Source organism: Manduca sexta, unplaced genomic scaffold (genome assembly GCF_014839805.1).
Source record: "Manduca sexta isolate Smith_Timp_Sample1 unplaced genomic scaffold, JHU_Msex_v1.0 HiC_scaffold_3881, whole genome shotgun sequence".
In the NCBI taxonomy this organism is placed as follows: Eukaryota; Metazoa; Arthropoda; class Insecta; order Lepidoptera; family Sphingidae; genus Manduca; species Manduca sexta.
In genome coordinates, this window is record NW_023594998.1 from 1 (window position 1) to 9931 (window position 9931).

The 9931-nt window shown below is 42.6% G+C and overlaps 1 pseudogene; it reads left to right on the plus strand.

The window, feature by feature from the left end:
- The first annotated feature begins 1991 nt into the window (after positions 1-1991).
- LOC119193282 lies at positions 1992-9779 on the plus strand (annotated as a pseudogene).
- Positions 9780-9931: the final 152 nt, after the last annotated feature.

The following is a 9931-nucleotide window of genomic DNA, read 5'->3' on the forward strand; positions in this document are numbered from 1 at the left end:
TGTTCGCCTACGTGATAAATAAAGTATTTTATTTTTATTTTATTTTTATTTATACACATACATTTGAAGTACTATATTATACAGAAGCGACTAAATGTGATAGTAGAGGCATAGTGAGTCAGCAAAGACGACAATTGGGTCGACTGCTAATGCATTCAAAAGCATCACGTCTGCGCTCCGAGATATGCGGATCTCATTACTTACGGATCTGTGTGTGTGATTCGTCGGAGAAAAACTAATGATCTGATGGCATCAGTTCTAACGTACATACACCAAACGAATAGATAGTAATCTATTGCGTTCACATAGATAAAATAAAACTACGTACAATGAAGTTTTGTTTTAATAATGGCACCGAAAGAGATGATACGGCTGTGTCACGTGTTTTGTTCCCTGCTATAATTTTATAGGTATACACTCTATACCTATCCTATAAAGCTCTAGAATAGTCCATGTTACACCTTTCTTATGCGCTATCTACCTAGTATCTACCGATTGTGATAATATTTTACTACAACGCATTTAATGGTACCAGCATCGCACGGGTAGGAACTTTATTGTCGGGGGTGAGTTTTAAACAAATTATAGTTTCAAACTGTCACCCTACGGAACAGATAATTCGATATCACGATATAAGTTACAGCACTCGTACAGATGCGTCACAAACCATGTTCCGGTATAGGATGTCATGTGAAATTGGTCTCTGAACATCTGTCGAACTCAATTGCGGTCCATTTATGTCGCGGCGCGCCTTTCACTGTTGTGCTATGGTGGTTGTGTGTGTGTGTGTATGGGGACGTCGGATATATTCTAAATGTTATATTTATGATCGTTTGATTTTTTAACTTTATCTTTAATCGATATGAATCGTAAACTACTTTTTCTCATAATTCCAATGTGCGATAAAAGTCATTGTATATGTTAATTGAAGACTTGATTTGTCTGTGTACCAAATATAACTTTAAGACTACCTTTAATATAAAATGACATATTTGAGAACTTTCATTTAACTAAAATGAAAATACCTCTACAATCTACATCTCTCGTGAAATCTAATTTAACCTCGCGCCGTAACGTCGAATACTGATTAATTAATAATATTTAAATTCTAAATCCTCAAGTTCTAAATAGCGTGGGTATTATAATATTTAATGGAGGGTTCACGAAATAAAATAAAGCGAAAACATTTTGGGATCTCATACAAAATTGACCTTGCGCTAGTGCGGTTCAAAGGAGCGCGTCTCAAAGGCCACTTCAACGCACAATAAACCGTATACACAAAATAAAATAAAAAAATAAACCTAGATCTTTAGCGGGGTTTAAATTTTAATGAAGAGCTCTCGCGAACATACGAGTGGCCGCTTAACGAAGCATTAAAATATAATGTGCGCTTTATATTTTTTATTCTGGCTTGACATACAAAATCTTGTATTTTAAGTTAAACAAAAACATCGGTAGCTAAAGGATTTTAACAAATTGATCCAATGTGATCCCCGTCGTAATGGGTTTACTCAGAATTTGAATGCATGGTGTACCACACATTTTCGCTATTTCTATTTGTTTGTTTCTGCTATTCAGTATGACAAGCTCTGAAACAATGTTTCGGTGGTACCCCTGGCACATAACATTGTCTCCTAGAAGTTACCAGTAGGTCGCAGTATAGACTGTTTTACCAGGTCATAATAGATACTATGTTGCTATGGTTCATCATGGATTGGACTTAATCGTTCGATAGAGCAACAACTGTTGCTGATGTCCACGACCCGATAGAATGTTCTAGTTATAATACTTAATTTGGTACTTTACTCCCGCCTGCTCAATTTTTATCCAATGATTTCAAGTGTGTCATATATTTCATTACAGACTACCACAGTGTTTTCAACAGAAGGTAACGGAGGAGGGTTTCCGTCGCCTCCTCAAGTAGGAGACGTTTAAAATTTCTTTTACAGTTAGTAATATTATATTTATCAATATCATTTGTTTATTCACAGGCGGCGAGGAGCAGGAGTCGGGCGTACGTTTCACAACTGAACCAAGCGACGTGGTAGTGGGCGAAGGCGACGGCATCATACTGCCGTGCGCGGCCACCGCCGGCACAGGTGTGCGCCCACTTCGCCTGTCTTGGCGACACAGTGCTCTCGCCATTCCGACCAGGGACCATGCCATCTCCGCCGCCGATAAATACAGGTACTAATTCAAGAGCGTCGCTAGCCGATGGCCCAGGGAGGGAGTTGATATGGAGAATGAAAAAGTATGAATTGTAGGTAAAGTCGAGCACAAGTGCCTCCGCCACTGCCCTCTCCCGCTATACGATAACATAGAGTGGAGGGTAATTGAGGTGTACGGAATATTAGGAATGGAATTTTAGATTCTCTAGGGGACAGCTGCCCCTCCCCTGGCCCCCTTGGCTACTATATTCAACACTAACCTATGACTACTTACGTACACCGTTAACGAACTATTCCGCCGTATTTAGAAGCAACAACTAAGTTAGGACTTGGGGGTCGTCGTGCATGCCATCATACTTATTAACATTGCATCTGACTCGAAACTTTGTTGAAAGTGAGTTATCAAATGCGCCACTCGGAGCTTCGAAAGGTTATTATAGTAAAATATTTTCTTGATCGAGGTTTCTGATCTGTTGACGTCTCAATAATGATACGTATTTACATTTGTAGGTATACCTCTTTTGTTTTACATACTAATTATAATTATCGATGAGAGAATAACGCTGATATCTTCAATCAAAGCTAATCCGAATTCATGGTATTGGCCAGCATTTACTTGGAACAAAAAATATCTAGTTTGTATACTGTAATTTGTTAATATCTTTAGTTTAATATTAGATATGTTATTAGTAGTTAGTAATAAATTGGGTAGCTTACATGTATAGTTTAACATTCAATTCAACTGTATATAATGTGAATTAATAGAATAACAAATGACAGAAGATATGTATTTATATTTAGATCGAAATAGTTCTATCATCATACCATGCCGGTGATTTGTAAATTTAGCTCATACCAAGTAGTTTCAAGTAAATTGTTTGGTGTTGATTACAGAAAGCAGCTGCTAAACGGGTCGCTGTCGATCGAAGGCATGTCGTCGGCGCTGGCGGGGCACTACCAGTGCGTGGCCAGCGTCGACGGCGTCACACCATTGTCTCGCGGACCGCTACTGTCTTTCTCGCCGGTAAGAACAGCACAATATTTTAATGTTCACTTAATAGATTTTTTTTTGAGTTCATACATTTTACGAATATACTACCAATGAATAGTGGACTAAAAACATTCACAATGATTAATTAATCAATGAAACTTTTATATGGCTTTTGCGTATGTTTTTGCTTAACATGTTCCTACTGTCTTACTGTTTTGGAACCGACTGCAAGTAGGTACTTCACCGTCATGATATTCCTATATCGGGTATGATATCTCCATCATAACTGAAGGCAGTCGCGTGTTTGGAACGACTAAGTACACAATGGTTTTATTTAGATGATGACTCCTGTCTAGCAGTATCATAGAAGTGACGTAATGTGCAAATTCTGGTTGATGTCGGTTTCCCAGAGGTGCCGGAGGTTTACGTGCCGACGCGGTCGGTGTCGTCTGTGGCGGGTGGAGTGGCTCTCTTGCCGTGTGCGGTGCGCGCGCCTCCGCCGCTCGTGCCGCGGTTCGCCGCGGCGCCTGCCGAGCGCCGCGTCTACGGTGCCGCCAAGCTACACTATGCGCCGCCGGTCCTCAAACTCAATGTGAGTGAAACCGAAAACTTTCCAACATTCAACCTGAATGGTATGCATTCCTGAGAATAATTCAGCTGCCTACAGACTGTTTACATCAAAATGGACTCTCAAAGTATGAAGCTTGAAATGTGACCGATGTATAGTTTGTATTATCAAAACACTTATGGGTATGTTCGATCTTAATGCGACTATCAGTTTATTAAGTATCGTAATCATTTAGTGCTCTTAAATATTTCAAAGATTTTTCCGCAACACGATACATTTCCAAAAGAGGCGTGTATTCTTCGAACGTCTTCATTGATTTCTACTATCCTTTTATGTTGACAGGTGACATGGTTGAAGAACGACATGCCGGTGAGGCTGGAGAGCGCGCGCGTGGCGGTGACGGCCAGCGGCGCGCTCGAGATCGAGCCGCTGCGGCACCACGACGCGGCCAAGTACCGCTGCCGGGTCGCACTCTACCACCGCCTCGAGCCATACAAGTAAATCAATAAGCCTAGTTTAATTCCTGGTCAAGTAAAGTTTTATTACAATGTACGAAGACGTTATGTATCCGCCTCGCTATGCTTTCGCTCGCCAACGAGCTTGCTTGCGTCGAACTACCATACGAGACGAATGGGCAAGACACATATGAGGCAGTCATTTTTAAAACAATATCACTATAGAAGTTCAGTGAATATAGAATATACGATCTAGCCAGATCTCAAGTTGAGCGTAAATAAATATTACTCGAGTTTTATAGCACTGAAGTTATTCGTAACGCTGTTCAGGACGAGCGAGGAAGTGGAGTTGCGTGTAGCAACAGAGCCGCCCGCCGCTGAATTCCCGCCGCGGTTCGTTGCGACGCCACAACCTCAAACCGTCGTAGAGGGTATGGTTGTCTCCTTCTCTCACTCATCTTTATGCACACTTATACAATATGTTGTAATTTATACATGTGCGCAGGCGCATCTGTAACGTTTGACTGCGCTGCCATCGGGAACCCTAAACCGCAGATAACCTGGCTCAACAACGGGTCGCTATCGACCTCAGGTGACTTTATTCGTCATTTTTGTCAATTATAATCAAATTACTTTTCACTAATGATTACATTCAGATTTAATATTGCCCACAAATCTGTTTCCTTTAACAAATCTTATTTTCAGGTCACAAATGAACTCCCCGTTGTATGTAGTTTTCATAAAGTGTCATGTGTTCATAAACACATTCAAAAAAAATTATATTATTCATTTGCTGCCAGTGTTCATGGTAATGCCACTGTTTTAAAACCCCGTGTTAACTATGATAAATTCCCTCGTACGTGTTTGTCTAATAATAAACCTCATATTCCCGTTGGTGTGAATGTGCTAACCTGTGTGCGTGCGTTCGTATGTAGCGACCTGGACTCCCGTTTCTACTTGTCGGGGTCGGGGTCACTGCGCGTGCAGGGTGCGCGTGCGCTGGACGCGGGCGCGTACACGTGCCGCGCGCACTCGCCCTTGACGCCGTCGACCATACCGTGCATCTACACGTGCTCGTCAGTATAAGCTTTTTATATTTTACAAAAGTGGAAATTGTCTTTTGGGTTAATCGAATTTTAATGTTATTTTAAATAATTATGTGTCTAGCAATATCATTACGAAAATAATTCTTACACGGTTTCATAATCAGACATTAAATCGAAAAGATTTTCCACTCGAGTCTTGTTATTTAAAAATGTTACAGATGTACTACCATACAATTGAGCGATTAATTTACAACTTAAATTTTTGTATTTATGGTACCTCACTAAAAAACAACGTCATTTTGTGCAGACGGTACCCCGCGTGACGGTGGGAGGCGGTGACGGTGGCGATGGTAGTCGTAATGGAGGTGGTGGAGCTAACGGCGCAGTAGCGGTGGCGCGAGCGCGCGGTGACGTCACACTGCGTTGTGAAGCGCGTGCGCGGCCGCTGCCGTCCGTCAGCTGGCTCAAAGACGGCGATCCACTCACACCCAACCACCACGACATCGCGTTGTTAGATGGGTAAACATGCAACTTTACATCTATCAATCTCTCTATATTCTCTCATTACTAGTCAATAAACGTGCCGAAGTTATGCCAAACTCGTGTACAGTAATTTTCATCGTGTTTCACATCATCTTAATATAGATGCTTTCCTTTCTATGTACTTTCTATGTATCTTACCCTTTCTCTAGGCTTTCCTAGTTTTATTATGTGTAATGTGACCAAGTATTATAATCCCCATATCGCTACCTTATATTCACAAAGTATATACTGGACAAATCAGGTAGTCAACATGGGAAAGTAGTTAGAATATTGTGGTAAAACTTTTTTGTGTGTCATTTCTCAGGACATCGTTGCGCATCGGCGTGCTGCGTGTGGACGCCGGCATGTTTCAGTGCTTCGCGTCGTCCCCTGCCGGCACCGCCACCGCCGCCGTGCGCCTCCTAGTTCTACCACCTGACGACGGTAACCATCCCCGATCTACAACTCCTGCCATTCTCCTCACCTTTATTATTATTTTTAGTTTCTGCTTTATTTTTTTTATTTTATCTTTTTTGCTCTGTATTTTGTTTTGCATTTCCGTTTGCCACTAATTCCGCTCGACAGGGCTGGTGGCCGTCAGCGAGCCTGCACATAGTAACACCAGCTCGTACCCGCCTGAAGACGAGGACATGGACTTCCTCGGCGAGACCTCGTCCGCGTACACCTCGGGTCCACAGCTGGAGTACGATGACGACGACATAGATGAAGACGGTAGTTTCTAACACTGATTGGTTGGTGGTGGGATGACGTCACTGAATTAATTGCAACCAGTTTATAGTACACTGATGCTTTGGATGAAGTCACTATTTGGCAAGTTATGATGATGGGGATATAGCATATTTTTTAACGCGAATCGCATTATTTTGACGTCAAGATTGCGAAACCCTCAGGAAACTACCATGACAGTTTATTATTTTTTTACTTGGATAATATGTCATCGGAAACTAAAGTTTGACAAGAGTTTGCGGAATGATTAAACCTATGTCCGCCCTCGCAGGTCTGGACCTGGATGCGTTACGTGGCGTCAGTACGAACGCGAGCTCGGTGGCGGCGCCGCGCGGCCTGCGCGCCGTCATTGTCAAGCACCGCTTCGTGACGCTCAGCTGGCAGGAGCCGGAGCACGGCGCCGCCGACGTCACCGGGTACGCCGTCATTTACAAGGTCAAGGGCAGCGAGAGGTCAGTGAATTAACATTTCTGTAACAATTTATAAATTTTATATATACAAAAGCCTACACCCTAAAACCCCCAAATTCCCTCCAAGGTGTTGCACTTGCGTAGTTTTGGTCGCATTGATGCGGAGAAGCTTGATAGTGATGCTGTCAATTTTAAATGGGATCATTTGTTTGCAACTACTTCTATGGATGACAAAGTTGATATTTTTAATCGTTCTGTCACTGCTCTTTTCGACAAACATGCCCCTGTCAGGAAAATTAAGTTAAAGCGTCCCCTGCACCGTGGATGACTCGAGGGGTTCGGATGGCGATGAGACGAAGGGACCGGGCTTTTCGTCGGTACAAGAAGGACCGCTCGGAGGAAAACTGGTGCCTTTTCAAAGCTTCAAGGAATCGGTGTAATCAGATGGTGCGCAACGCTAAACGCCGACATATTCTTAGCAATATATCTTTATCCTCTTCGGCCAGTATCTGGAGATTCCTTGGGACTCTAGGTATTGGCAAAGACAAAACCTAGAATCCTTTGGGGCGACTATTGGTCTGGATGATTTAAATTGTCATTTCTCATCCACTACTCCGTTAGATCACCAAACCAGGCGTCGTACCATAGGTTTCTTAGCTGGTCTCCCAAGGCCTAATATTAACCCCTTTCAATTTTCTCCAGTTTCGTTGGGTGAGATCAAAAGAGTAATCCTTTCCATTAAGTCAATGCGATTGGTTGCGACAACATCAGTCGTCGTATGATAATCCCTATCCTAGATCACCTTATCCCAGTCATTTCGCACATCATTAATGGCTCCCTCACCTCTGGCATATTTCCGTCTCTATGGCGTAAAGCCATTGTAATTCCCCTTCCCAAAACCCTAACCCTTCACATGCGAAACATTTCCGTCCTATATCCATTCTTCCTTTCCTCTCCAAAGTGCTTGAGGCCTGTGCGCATAAACAGTTGTCAAGATTTGTGCACCTAAATGATCTGTTGTCTCCACTGCAATCAGGTTTCAGGTCTGGTCACAGCACTACCACAGCACTACTTAAAGTGACTGACGATATTAGGGCGGGCATGGAGGATGCCAAGGTCACTGTGTTGGCTTTGGTTGATTTCTCGAACGCTTTAATACCGTCAGTCACGACATCCTTCTAGCAATCCTCTCTCACTTCTTGATCTCTCCTTCGGCTCTGGATTGGTTTTCTTCTTATCTTCAGGGACGCCAGCAGTTGGTGCGACTTAGCGATGCCTCGTCCGGCTGGTGCCATATCGAGTCTGGAGTCCCTCAAGGCGGCATACTGTCCCCATTATTGTTTTCTATCTTTATTAACCTCCTAACTCAAGAACTTCAATGTGCGTACCACCTGTATGCCGATGACTTGCAAATATATTCTAGGGATGGAGTAGATTGTGTAGCCGCGGCTGTGGACAGGGTGAATAGGGACCTAGCTCAAATTAAGATCTGGTCTGACAATTTCGGCTTATCTGTAAACCCTGCGAAATGTCAAGCCATTATTGTGGTAGTCCAAGGATGATTTGCCGGTTGGATGGTACGATCATTCCGCCTGTTTTATTCAACGGCAATATCATTCCTTGGAGCTCCAGTGTTGTAGATCTCGGTTTTGCACATCGACTCCACCCTAAACTGGAGGCCCCAGGTAACATCTGTCTGCCAGAGAGTCACCGGTACTCTCCGGACTCTATACCGCCTGAAGAACTTCCTGCCGCTCAAGACCAGGACTATGCTTGTGCAAGCCTTAATTCTTCCTGTAATCGACTATGGTGATGTATGCTATTTTGATCTGAATGCAGACCAACTCAACAAACTGGACCGACTTCTAAATAACTGCATTCGATTCGTGTATAATCTCCGCAAATATGATCACATTTCTTCCTATCGTCTTGATCTAAAATGGCTACCTATACGCCAGCGCCGTTCTTTGCGGGCACTAACCACTCTTTTTTCTTTACTTACCTCCCCTACTCCTCCTACTTACTTATCCTCCAACTTCCAATACCTCTGTAATAGCCACGATAGGAATCTTCGCTCTTCTAGCAATCTTCTCCTTAAATGTCCATCTCATAGCTCTAACTTCACTCACTCTTCTTTCGCTATCAAGCTATTCTTCTATGGAATTCACTCCCTCTCGAAATTAGAACGGCCACTTCTCGGCTTACCTTCAAAAGGAGAGTACGGCAGCTTTTGTTAGAAGAAGCAGAAGAGTTATCACGTTAATTCTAAACTTTTTATTATTAGTATGTACATAATATATATTTATGTATTTATTATCTGTATTTTATGTATTTATAATATTTCTTATATTCTGTTTGTATTTAATATAGTTATACATTATAGTTCTTTTATGTATGTTTATGTATTATTAATTAATATCCATGATGCACCTACCTTATTTATCTCTGCACCACCCTTAGGTTGACTGGGAGAGAATGCCTTTGGCATTAAGTCCGCCGATATACATGTATGTATATGAAGTGTAATAAATAAATAAATAAAAGAATAAAATATATTTTTGGTCCTTCGAGCTGGTTCTGAAATCAAAAATTGGTTACAGGGGCGAGTGTCTCGCGGCGGACCACAGCGACATGAGATGAACGTCGCCTCGCTCCAACCGAACACCACGTACCAGTTTTCAGTACTGGCGTACAGCAGCACGGCAGTCTCTTCCCCCACTGAGTCGATCGAAGTGCGCACGCCCGAAGAGGAACTCTCCCATGGCCCACCCCAATCCGTGAAGGCCGAGGCACTGGGACCACATACGGCGAAGGTGTCATGGGAATCCCCACAGGGGCCGCACCGGATCGGTATACCGTACTGTATTCAGAAGTGAGTTTTACAGTTTGTGTTTAAACTTATTATTCGTTTTCCATTCTAATAGCTTTGGTTCATATCCTGAAGAAAATAAATCTCTTATGGAGGTATAGTATCAAAAATTGGTTAATACATTTGCCAAATATATTTTTAGGTGGAAACTGGTC